Here is a 13,650-nt window from a genome sequence, read left to right as displayed (position 1 = left end):
TTTCAAAGCTAACAAAAATTGACTTCTGTTAAGAAACATTTGTCACCAAAATTACTTATTGGGCCCGCGGTAAGTTACCGGGTCTTTCGAGAAACGGGCCCCTGGCCACAACGCTTGGTTACATGCAGAAGTCGCTAGCTCTCTGAATCTGAACTGGCGAGAGAAACAATCAGACGTTAGGCGAAATTCAAATAAGGGAACGTACCTTAGAAATTATATCTCTTCAATGTCTTGATAATAACAATGTTTTGTTATTGCTGGAGTCTATTCTTCAGTCGTCAAAAGAAGGTACACAGAAGGTCAAAGCAGCTCGGGGTTTGAGAGCAGTACAGGAACATTTGATGTATGGATGTGGATCAAGGATGTGGATATATGGATTTTGAAGAAGCCTACCATCTCTATTCGTCTTTTGGTCAATTTTTTGTCAAGAGAAACAAGCCTTCAGGGATAAACTGCTTTATGATGATCGGTTTGCCTGTCTATGTCATTACTCAACTTATTACGTGCAAGATCTTTGTCCCTCTGAAGAATAGGAGCGATATGGAGAAGTATCTAGTCGATTTTACCAACTCTAGGATTGATAAGAAGAATGATTGCGAAATACATTTAGTTGGTACCCTTTAAATTTTACCCCCCTCACTTTTCGTACAAGGTAAAAAAATACCCCCCCCCCCAAAAAAAAAAACTCGTTTAAAAAAATTACCCCCCCCCCTCAAAAAACACCGCCCCGCCCCCCACCTAGGACGTAACAAACGATCGGTCCTTAATGTCAATGATTAGCTTGATTGTTGCGTAATTTCCGTTTTGAGAGTTCAGAAGATATGGGATCGTGTTGCAGTTCGGTTTCCCCGTCGTTTTCGAAATAGACAGACACATTTTTAGAAAGAGTGAAAGAATCAAAGCGTCTATTTAAGGTACATGGGAGGAGAAAGACGTATGATGACGTTTTTTGGCTATCTTGCATCCGTAGTGATTCGTAGTCTATTCTCGGTTTTCACTGTCACGCCATTGAAAAAAAAAATCGAAACCATTCCATGAATGAAGTCAAGAAATTGACATGATATAGAGGATAAATAAATAAAGCATCCGTCCAAGTGTCAGGTCTGTGCGGCATTCTGTACTCGAGTCATTTGACAAAATGTTCCACATAAATTTATAGAGCTTAGTATGGAGACGCCATGTTTGTGTCCCTCTGAGGGGCACAAACATGGCGGCCGGAAATAGGAAAAAACATCTGGAGTTCACTTTTGCCAGAAAAGATGTTTGTTTGTCCTTGTGAATTTTTTAATGTTTAGATTAATATTTCTCCTCAAACTTAAGAGCGGATGTCTGTAAATATCAACCAGAGGTATGCAATAGCGAAAAATTCAAAATTCTCAAAAAAATTCACAACATAGCCCACGGTAAACTATTGCAAGAAATACATGTTTTACTTCGATCCGATAATTATTTTTGATGTGAGGCTATGATCTTGAATTCACCGCTCCTGAACCGGGTTTTCGGTGTCTGACACCACATGTTGCGAAGACCTTGTTTTAAAAATCAAACCAGTTTCGTTCCAAACGAAAAACATCCAGTCTGATAAAGTACATAATTATAGACATCATGAATGGTATGTTACTCATCTGAAGTGAAAATTAAATATTTAGGAGATTTTTCAATATTTACAATTTTTTATACGATTTCACGTGATGCCAAATTGACAAATTTGCGACGCTAAAATCATCAACTGGTACATGGCGTTAAGGATAAAGATTTACACCACGTGAAAGAGCATCATTTCTTCTTATAAAATCCGCTTTCAAAACTATGGGCAACACAAAAGGAAATTTTTGAGTCCGCGAATTACAAGTAGTACTTTAGTGAAATTTGGGGGGGCTGTCACGGCATCCCGATGCTAAAACTCAAATAAACACAACATGGTTTAGTAATTCAACAATGGTTTATTAATTCTTGCTACAGGGCACTGCCTGTGCATGACCTATGCTTATAAGACTATTTTCCTTGGTTTTCTATCTTTTAGGGGCAGTGTCAAAAAATTTTAGCGGAGTTCAAAAGCCGTACACGGGTCAGTTTACGTTGTCAACCGGTCGCAACACTAGTAAATATGGAATAAAATGAAACTAGGACTTCTTTCATTCAATCTTACCTTGAAAAATAATGGAGCAAATAGCTAAGAGTGCTATATAATTCATACCTTTGAGCGGCCACACTGGATGTTTAAGAAATATGGGACATCTATAGGAAACATCGTAACACTTTAGGCCGTTTTATACATTTGGTCACAAAGATTGTGTTACATACATTTCACCGGTAGACCGCTGACGTTGCACTTTCGTACGCCCTTGTCCACGGGAGAGAAATCGATGTTTCGTCCAGCTAGACCCCAAAGACAATTAATTATATAATCAGTTCAAAGACAATTGATTATATAATCATTTCAAACTGAGGTTACGGTCTTAAGTTATCACAATTTTATCTGGTTGCGTCTAAACACGCGCAGTTGTCGGTTTTGATTTTTGATAAAGTTTTTCAAATTTCAGTCTAACGTAGCCTCCGAATACAGCCGCCTCTCATCGCTCCCGTCCCAGAGGGACGTTTCGCAAAACGGCCCTCGGGGGCCAGTAGCGCTCCAGTAGCGATGAGAGGCGGCTGTATTCGCAGGCTACCATGAATGCTACTCAAGGAGAGTTAAAAGCAATGTCACTGTCTAGTTCATCTGGATAAGACCCAATTTTCAATTTATTGTTCACTAAAATTGTCTGTTGTATGATAGTTTTCATACGATAAAAGATAGATCATCCATCAGTAATGGAATTTGAGCAGACAAAATATGGTTTCTTTGGCCTTAATGGGTCAAAGTAAGAACACGATCCAACAAGATCATGTTGCCTGAATATATGGTGCTATACTCTGAAGTTTTAGAGTACTTGCGAAAGCCAACAGGCACTAATATCGAGGTCATCTTGTGGATAAGTCTAGATTGCACAATTGTGATGCTCCGATCTCCCTTCGTTTGCTTGAAACGATTAGCTGTCCAACTTGGTGGGACCGGCGCAGAATCGGTTTTGGCAGCGCCGTCTGATGCCATAAGCATCTCGCTGTCATCGATTTCGAAGATACCAAGGGAAATTTTACGCTGAAGTTTAGTCAGTTAGTTATGTCACTTTGTAGAACTAGCTTTACAGCCAAAGGAGCGTAGCTGTGCCATCCAGGCTGTGAAACCCTGGTCCTCTTTCTGACAAAAATTGCTCCCCCTACGCTCCTCCCTTATTCTTGCTGACAATGTACTGTGGTCGACTGTCGCAGGTGTGAGTCGTACTACAGGAAATATTGGGGAAAATAGGGATGACAGTGGTGACGCAACCCCGTTTCTCTCCTCGCTCTTACCCCGCCGCCATACCCTCAACCTCCCCATTCTTTACGTCGGGAGACTGCTACAGTGACAAAGCACACAGCCAAATAACTTCCTAACCTCCTCATTCTTTACATCGGGAGACTGTAACAGTGACAAAACACACGGCCGAATAACTTTAAAAAAAAATCACTAAAAATCGTAAATGTGTGTGGATGTAATAACCAGTAATTCAGAATGAAATTGCAAGCGTTATTAAAGGTAATTCTTATTTAAGGTCAGGGGTTTTGCGTTTCAGTAATTTGATACCTGCTCTGCCTACGAGAAGCTCCGCCTCAGTTTTAAGTGTTCTGTCAGCAAACCCCGTGGCCCTTAGACAGTTTTCGAAGCGGCAGTGAAAAATTACCCTTGGCATGCGCCCGGGGGGTACCCTGTGAGCAGAGGCCCTTCGATCTTCCTAGATAAGTCGAAGGGCCACTGCTCGCAGGGTACCCGGGGGGTGAACCTTTATATAAAAATTGACGGGGGTGAGCGTAGCTTTCGGGGGTTAAAATTCGTGGTTTGGTACCTGTCAAAGGTATGGCGGTACCTTTTAGCCAGTTTTAGGTTATTGAGCGAAAACATATAAGAGAAAGTTATTATAAATGTCAGTCAACTGTCACTTAGCGTATTCATTTTAGAGTTGGTACCACTAAGTGGGAAAATTGTACAGACCACGGCTACAAAACAAATTCTGGTACCTTTTAGTGGTACTTTTCAAAATTTATGACGATCAACTCGTCAATTTGATATGGGAGTCCCCCTCCCCCTGGGGGCAAGTGATCTGTGCAAACTGTAACGCAATGTCTGCCGTTAAACGTACTTTTAAATCGCGGTAAAATACATATATCGTTCCTTATTGATATGATGATTTCTACAATGTACAGAAAGCTCGCTCAAAAGGAATGAATTACGTAGCACTTGTAGCTATTGTTCCATTTGTTCTAAAGTAAGATTCAATGCAAAACATTTTGGTCCGAATTCAAAACGTTGACTACGTAAACTGACCTTTGTGACCTTTACACGCTTTTGAACTCGGGGTCTACTAAAACTGCTACAATCTTTTGTGCCTGCCCCGAAATGATTAAAAACCATGGAAAGTGATATTATGAACGTGGGCCAAAACCTATAGCAAGTACCAACAAACAATTGTTGTTTGAAACGTTTTCATCTTGTGTTGATCTGAGTTTTAGCATCGGAATGCCGTGACAGCCCCCCCAAATTTCACTAAAGTACTACTTGTAATTCGCGGCCTCAAAAATTTCCTTTTGTGTTGCCCATAGGTTTGAAAGCAGATTTTATAAGAAGAAATGATGCTCTTTCACGTGGTGTAAATCTTTATCCTTAACGCCATGTACCAGTTGATGATTTTAGCGTCGCAAATTTGTCAATTTGGCATCACGAGAAATCGCTTAAAAATTGTAAATATTGAAAAATCTCCTAAATATTTAATTTTCACTCCAGATGAGTAGCATACCATTCATGATGTCTATAATTATGTACTTTATCAGACTGGATGTTTTTCGTTTGGAACGAAACTGGTTTGATTTTTAAAACAAGGTCTTCGCAACATGTGGTGTCAGACACCGAAAACCCGGTTCAGGAGCGGTGAATTCAAGATCATAGCCTCACATCAAAAATAATTATCGGATCGAAGTAAAACATGTATTTCTTGCAATAGTTTACCGTGGGCTATGTTGTGAATTTTTTTGAGAATTTTGAATTTTTCGCTATTGCACACCTCTGGTTGATATTTACAGACATCCGCTCTTAAATTGTTTAGAATGCTGAAAATCACCCGAAGAGCCATTTTTAAGATACGGAAAAGCTCTGTCACGGCCGTCCTCCTGATGTCACGCACGATGGAAACTAGGAAATTGAAACTGTTCTATTTTCAACAGGAAGCACGACATCGAGCTAAGAAATTGTGAACAGACATATTTTTAGGTAATCTTTCCTTGAATGAAGGTAAAAATTTTGTAGGCCTCCCAGTTTTGAATTCTAGAATTTGGTGACGTCACGTGAAAACCAAGAATTTTGTTACATTTCAAGCACGTATATCATAAGATAGATTCGCTGCACGGGTGACCAATTAATCTTTCTTTAAATTCAAGCTTTAATTATAAGCTTTAATTATAATTTTCTTCTCAGGTTTTACGTAATTCCATTAAGCTATTAAATTTATGTATCAAGAAAGGACTGGTCTGTTGGAGCTCTAGTAAATGATTTCTTGTTCTTATCAACATTGGAGTTCGAGCTCCGCCCGCTACAGTTAAGATAACAGCAGAAACTCACCGGGGGTCTTAAACCATGCAACTCGCCCTAAAAACATACGAATATTTATATTTCTAACTAGCCTGTCAGGAAAAGACGCTGAAACATGCGATGTTTTTAAAATTAGTTTTCACCGAACTGCAAACCCGGCAAATTTATTTATAAGAGGTAAACGGTTACGGGTCATGGGTAACAGGTGATAGGTCAATGGTTGGCGGTATGAGGGCTGAGCGAATGAACAAAACAGGCCGCCTGCCGCCTATTTTTGTAGCGCTAAGCAATATCAATACATTCCGTAATCCTGAAAGCTCGTGGTCATTGCCCTTGTGGTCACTGGTGAGTTGGTAGGAATTTTAAAGAAACTCAAGGGCAGATGATGAGCCATGAAAGATGTTACTTTAAAAAGTTGTTTAAACAGAGATCAACGTTAGATTCCTTGCATTTGAAAATCTACTAGGTCGTATAATTAATATATATAGGTTATTTCACGGTTGGTAAGCGCGTACGATCTTTATTCACAAGTTGTGTAAAACAAACGAACGAGCGCAGCGAGTGAGTTTGTTTTACACAACGAGTGAATAAAAATCGTACAAGCAACTAACCGTGAAATAACTTATTTGTTATATACATACCGAGATTCACAAGCGAACAGAACTCAAAGATAAACATATCTTTATTTTCTTTCAAAGGAAAACAACGCGCGATCAAGCCGCCTCACAGTTCGAAATGGCTTCTTTGTAAAATATTTTACATCTAAATTATCAAGCAAAAATGCCGTTAAAAGGCAGCACTTGCTAGAATAAAATAAGACATCCTAAAAATATGTCGAAATAGTTCTACGGAAGTTCAAAATTTGAAATACAGAAGTGAAAACTCGAGACTTGAGCTTTGGTGCTTATCAGAATCCACATGCTTGAATTGACAGACACTAGTCAGAATCCAAATCAAGAGGTTTGATTCTTTTATAAGTTTTGATAGGGTTTTCCTCTCGCACTGAAAGAGTGGGCGATTGATTTAAAGTGTTTATTGCCACACTAATATGTCCTCCGCTTATAACAGCACCCAAAAAGGGGCTGCTGTGCTGCTTGCTTTGCTGAGAAAACGTTGGACGAAATGCTGGATAAGTGAGTTCGTCAAAATCGTGCTTCCTTTTCTCCGGAATAGAAGAGCCAGACTGGGCGGCTATTTCTCCCGAACTCAGTCCTGTGCGAGTGCGAGACATGTTCAACTATTGTTTCTGTGAGACGGTAGAGTAGCTAGTGATACTTTGAACGTTTTTATTTCCTGACAGTTGCATAATATCAGTTGGCGGCACGTCGTTGTTGAATAAAGTTTAAATCATAGTTTTTCTGCAGCTACGGTTTTTGAAGTTTGGCCCGAGTCCGCTCGTCGGTTTTCATTTCCGCGGGTTTCTTTTCTGCCTAGACTTTGTAGGCCTTTACTGGGCATTTCTCGTTGTTCGGCACAGCAAACATTTTCGGTGCAATGGCTCTTACATTCCGAGGATTGTTTCCTGAACGAGTCTTGGTTTCTCCTTCATTGAATTCGAGGTACTCCTGCCCTGTGGAAGTTTAACAAAGTTTTTACGTCTCCTCAACACATTTCTCAGTGTTCCTTGCAGCCTCGTAACCCGAAATGGATTGTGTTGTTGAACCACACCGTGTTTTAAAGCGCTTCTGCCGTGGAACTTCCCAAGAGATCTTTTTCCTACAGAACTTGAACATCTTCCTCACTTAAAGCAGCAGAAGCATTAGGCTTGCTTTTGCCTTTCCGTTTTAGATCCCTTTGCTTTGACTAAAGCGCTTTCCGAGTTTGCTCGAACTGGACGTCTTTCATAAGGCAAAATCCATAGTTTTTTTTTTCTTCAAATGGCGCTCAAAGCTAGCAAAGAATGCCCTTAAGGACTGATTTGGCTAGTATTCCTCGTTGCCTTCTTTTTTGCGAACCGTTTTTATAGAACTCACTGATAAACTTGTTCAGGTCTTGAGGAGTCAATTCGTCCATTTGTCTCACCTCGCCTTTCTAAACATGAAATTCGTGGAACAGAGCAACATCTTGTTTGGTCTTTCTATGAACTCTTCTACTGATGAATCTAGGCTCTGAAAACGGTTAGTCTGATTTGAAGCCATCTTACCTAGAGAAAAATGTCCCTAAGCTCTTAGAAATGTGCTATTTGTCAGTCAAGAGGAGCGGCGAGCAAGCGACACGGTTTTTTTCACTAGTGAAAATAATGATTTAGCCAATCAGAGCGTCGATACGTCGTTTGACGTCGTAGTATGACCAATCAGCTGGCTTCTCTATCGCGAAGAGGCCGTGCCGAAGAACTAGCAAACACGCTTCAGGAGGAAAGCTACCTTTCCAACCGAAAACTGAAAAGTTGCTTTAAATTTTTTTGAGAACTAACATTTCAAACAACCTTAACTCACCTCAGTAAAAAAAAGGCTGTTGGAAAATATTTTGCATTAAAATAGGGATGCTTTAGAATGTCAAATCAGGTGCGGAATAGCTACGCTACCGATACTGAGGGTTTAAGATCAAGAGTATAGTCCCACTATCCGAATAACTTCCTTAGAATTATCTCTGCAATCTTTCAAAGTTCAAGAAAAGGACCGAACGTATCATTTTAAAAAAATCGTCTTTTTTTTTTCCTGATAACCCTCGATAACGATTAGAATCTACACATTAAAGTGCCCATATCGGAATTTTTTTTATTCTCTTATCTGAATCTAAACATCACCCTAAGAACTTCAGTGAAAAAATTTTTCGATTTGCATAAAACGCGAACTTTTTTTATGAGTTATATAAGACGTTCAAATTTGCCGCCATTTTGGTCCACCATTCGCATTAGTCTCCTCTCGGTTTAGCAAGAGCTGTGACGTACATTCAGGAACACGTGACTTCGGCCTTTCTCTTGATCTCACTGAAAACAAGTCGCGGTATTTCTGCACGTTTCTCGAAAATACCGGAAAGATGTGTTGCAGCGAGATGTGGAAACATCGAAGACGAAGCGAATGGAATAAGCATGCACAGGATTCCTTTCTTTGGCACCACATGCCCGCAAAGACTGAGGAGGCGAAAGAAATAGATCGATTTTATGCTGGAGTGGAGGAAGATGTGGACGCGCGCCTGGAAAGACCTCGTCCTTGTGCTCGATGCACTTCAATGACGAGGATTTCACAAGGCTGATGAATTCAGGTTTAAACTTAAAACGTGAACTGGAGTAGGATGACATCGCGTTTGTGTTTATCCTTTAAAACAGCTAAGCGAAAGGAAGACGAAGACCAAGAGCCAACTTCGAAGAGGAGCAGGGAAAAGCGAATGGTAAGCTTTCGATACTGAATATTCACACCCGCTTGTGACATTCTAAGCGTTGTAACCTTCTGAGGTTTATAGTTTGACCTCACTGTTAACTCAGTCGCAAGCTTTATAAAATATGGCGTAATTGTTTTGGTATATATTCTCATAGATCGTGAGATCCGCGAAGTTTCGTTGAGACCAAGCTCTCAAAAAATACTAGCACAAATGCTACCACTGATGTAAATAGATCGATGCGAGAACAGTCGCACTCGGCGAACACCGAAAACATTGTAAACCACGATGTAGATAAGGTAGATAAACTGCAGCAAGAATTCAACGAGCTCAAACAAATATTGTACACACATGTGTTGCAGAATTCTGCAAACAATAAAAATGTTGAAAAGTATAACAGCGTTATCTCTGAAAACCTAACCACCACAACGGGGGTTCAAAATAAAAAAGGGCACAAAACAAATAACAAGCGCAAAGAGCGCACAAAAAAAATTGACTAAAACGGATTGAGACACAAAGAGAAAAACACGAGAAATTCATAAAGAATTTTTCAAACAAACAACTTAGCGACAGCCTGTTAGCGTTATTTCTAAAGGGCTCAAATTTGTCCCGACACCGGTGACAGACACCAATTACATTAGACGCCAACTCTTGTGAGACTTCGAACATTTCGCAAGACGTATGCGCCCAAAAGATACAATGGATTTGGTAAACTGTGGGACAGTGACAAAAAGGAATTAACCTGTTCATTGGACAAGCTAACAACTTCCATCCTACAATTAAATTTACGGCCGAAATTTCAGGGAACGAGACAAGCTATTATTATCACATTTCAACACGTGTCTCTCCTGTAGTTCCGCGAGAACTATGTCGCTAGTCAGCGCTTCCCAATTGCCTTCGAGTTCCTTGCAGCAGTAACACTCACTGATATTTGCTAGCAGATCACGGCTACAGTTACCACAAGTACATCTACATGGAAAATAATTCGTTCGAATGTATGTGAGTACTTGGCCATAGTTTTGACAGATGATAACGAAGAGCGCGTATGCAAAATGCAAGGTGGGAACTTTACCATTCACTAACACGCACTCTATTCTCCAAGCGTTTCGTTAAATCTTCTTTGAGTCGTCGCTTCTCCTCTTGTTCCTTGCGATATCTTTCTAGCCATTCTTCGTCTGCTATCGGCTCGTCCGCGTACGGTTTGAGTGTATCATCATCTTCACACGTATTACTTGTTTCGTGGACGCCATCTATCGCCTCGACTTCGACGCTTTCAAATTCGTCCTAGCTGCTTTCTTCAGCGGTTTGCTCACTTTCCGTGTCAGATAAGTTTTCTGCCATGGAATATACTTATTTGGAGCTAAGTTTTTCCTTCCTACCGGTGAATCTGACGATTTTCTTTCTGCCGCGAACGTACTTTACTGAAGGTCAAGTGAGTGTTTAGACACGAGAGTTCCTGAATGTACATCACAGACCATGTCACGTGGCCCTATTGTGAGCCCGTCGGCATTCTCATCAGCGGGGCGGGTGGACCGCAATAAAATAGGATTTTAAAGATTTGTAAAATTCATAAAAAATTCGTGTTTCATGCAAATCGAAAAATTTTTTCGCGGACGTTCTTCGCGTGATGTAAAGATTCAGATGAGAAAATAAAAAAAATTCCGTTATGGGCACTTTAAACTAAATATGAAATGTATGTTGCATCAGGGTGTGATTATTTGTTGATAGGAACCTGGCTAACAACCAGCTGAAGAAACTGCCCAAAGGCGTTTTTGATAACAATACCCAACTGCTGGGACTGTGAGTAAACTTTTCTTCTGGTTTGTAAAACAAAACTCGAGACGTTAAGGTTGCTCCAGGGGAACTCTTACGTTTCGCCTACTCTCTACAAACTTCTCCTGTGCATCCAAAATTCGATGAAATAATGTTTTACTTAAAACTGGAAAGTAGCCTTCAATTTTACTAACAACTGGCATTGGAAGCAAATTTAACTCACAACTGACTACTTTAGAAAACTTCTTCGTATTAAAATAGTCCTTTTTCTCTTTTCTGCAATTAGCTCATGTCATTCATATTTGATTTTCTATTTCCGGATTGATTTTTTTGCGTCTCCTTGCATCTCTTTACTTTTCAAGTTTACACTGAATCAAAAGACACATGATTTTGCGACTAAACGTTTACATATCTCCATCCAAAATCTGGTTGAAATCAGAAGGGGTTAGAGTTCAATCGATTATTCTTCTACTTTTAAAAGCGTTTTCATCGACTGAGAAGGCGCAAAATAAATCCTGCATTGCGCGAGAAAAAAGTACAGAACTGGCCAGCTAGTGGCCGAAATTTTTGTCCGAGAATTGTCCGAAATGAGGATTAAAGTGTTTGAAAATTAAACGTCCGAAATAAAACGTCCGAAATTTTTTGTAAGTAATGTATGTTTGTTTGCAAAACTTTGTTGACCAGTCACTCTGGCTGGACTCTAGACTCTGATCACGTGCGCCGGTGATTAGACACTCGAAAATAGGATGGTACTCAATGCTTCTAAAACGAAAAGTCTACTTGTAACTGGCGAACGTCTGGAGAAGAAAACTCCAGAAAACATTCTCAAAATTTCATGCAACGGTAGCGAGGTTGAGCAAACTAGACAGCCACCTTAATTTTACCGAACACATTGATAACCTTTGCAAAAAAGTGTCACAACGGATTGCAGTACTTAAGAAGATTAAGCGTAATTTGCCCCTCGCAGAACGTAAGCTGTATGTTAACGCGCTGGTCAAGCCGATAACCCTGTACAGATCATGCGCATGGAGCACTGCGTCAGAAGAGAATGTCAAACGCGAATCTAAACTGCAAAAGCGAGCAGTTCGTGTAATTTTGGATGCAGATATCGGAGAAAGGAGTGAGATGCTATTTAGATGGCATGATTGGCTGCCGCTTAAGGACGAATTAAATCTCCAAAAGAGTACTTTAACCTTTAGGCGCATCAAAAATGAAAACGACTGCCCAAGGTATATAACGCAACCTGGACCGTCACAGCGGAACTATTCGATGTGGAGAGTACAACTTGGTGTGTCCTTACTATAACAGGGAAACAGATGGGAGTCGTTCTTTTCAAGTTCGTGGGGTGAAACTCTGGAACGGTATTCCTTTGGATGTGCGCAAGAAGGAGACCATTGGCTCTTTTAAGTCTGATCTTAAAAACAACTTTTAGCTCATCAATTCTTAGTTTACAGTGTGCATTTCGTTCTTAACTCAGATGTTCAATCCTTGTACATATTTTTAACTTCCACATATTTCAACATTTTCAATTTTAGTTTTGTAACCTAATGTGACTATCTTAGATGTATTTTAAGTACTGAATAATTTCTAAAGATAGAGGGCCACTAGTTTATCAGAAATTCTGTTTTGTGTTACCCTCCTTGAATAAAACTTACTTGCTTACTTGCCTACTTGCTTGCTTACTTACTTACTACACATCTAGCACAATTATGGTGTGCCACAAGGTTCCTCTCTTGGCAGTCGTCTCTCTGTCAGGTATGCAAGTGAAGACATCTAACAGCTTTGCAGGCGACCACTGATGACACACAGTTGTGCATTCCAGTCTGGAATCCGGTGCTATGCAATGTGCATCTGTTTGCTCCTCAGTGAGGAGATTATTTTTAAAATTTTCTAGGGAGGTAAAAAATCTAAGTTGCTGCTTTGACACTTAACTCCCGCGCGCATATCTCGTTTCACAAACCCTAATTGGTGATAAACTCAAAAATAATTTGAAGCGTTCTAAGCAAGTGTTGTTGTAATCCCAGATCTCAAAGACCATGCAATGATAAGCAGTATTGTCAATGATAAAGTAAACCCGTAACACGTACCTAGAAAAAGTAATCTAATTTAGGAATTAATAATGCCTGTAAATATCATTCCCTCTATGTCATGGAGGCATTCGATACACCAAACGACAAGCTGGAGTAATGAACTCTGCTGATCTCTCAAACTAATGAAGAAGAAGGTAAGGTCCAAGAATGTCCTCAACACTTTTAGGCAGCAAGAGTTTTCGAACAGGAGGAGAACTATAACTAAATTGCGCTTAGTCACTGTCTCTAACGCCTTCGATTTCCCGCCTACAATGCTACCTTGCCACCCGGACGATCTGCAAAAGATAGGCTGACAACATTCGATGAGAAAGTGGAAATTTGACAGGAAATGTTGGCTTCCATTAATAATTACTAAAGTAATATATAATTAAAATATGAACCTTCCCAGAATCCCTTGCACCTGATAAAATTTGAACGCAAAATAACTGTCAGCTTGATGTCCAAAGGGATGTGACTCCACGTGGAAATAATGCATGCCATCAAATATCTGTCATACCAAACTAAGGATGATTACGTCATAAGTCACGTGACTATACCGAAAATAAGCGTTTACTTCACTATGTGAATAGGGTGTCATCAACTGGAAAAAAAAGAAACATGGTTGGAAGGCTGTTTATGAGCTACGGTTACTCAAATTGGACTATTGACTTCTCTTTAAAATCTTAAGGGGGCAAAGAGTAACTGTGAAGATAAGGGAGTCTGAGTACTAGTCATTTTGGATGGCCATATCTTCGCCAGTTGGAGGCACAAAGCAACCAAAGTTAATATGTTAATAGAAGTCCGTGTAAAGAACGTTATTCAGAATCCTTG

Source organism: Pavona decussata, unplaced genomic scaffold (assembly GCF_977016875.1).
Source record: "Pavona decussata unplaced genomic scaffold, jaPavDecu1.1 SCAFFOLD_141, whole genome shotgun sequence".
NCBI lineage: Eukaryota > Metazoa > Cnidaria > Anthozoa > Scleractinia > Agariciidae > Pavona > Pavona decussata.
Note: the sequence above shows the minus strand (reverse complement) of the source record.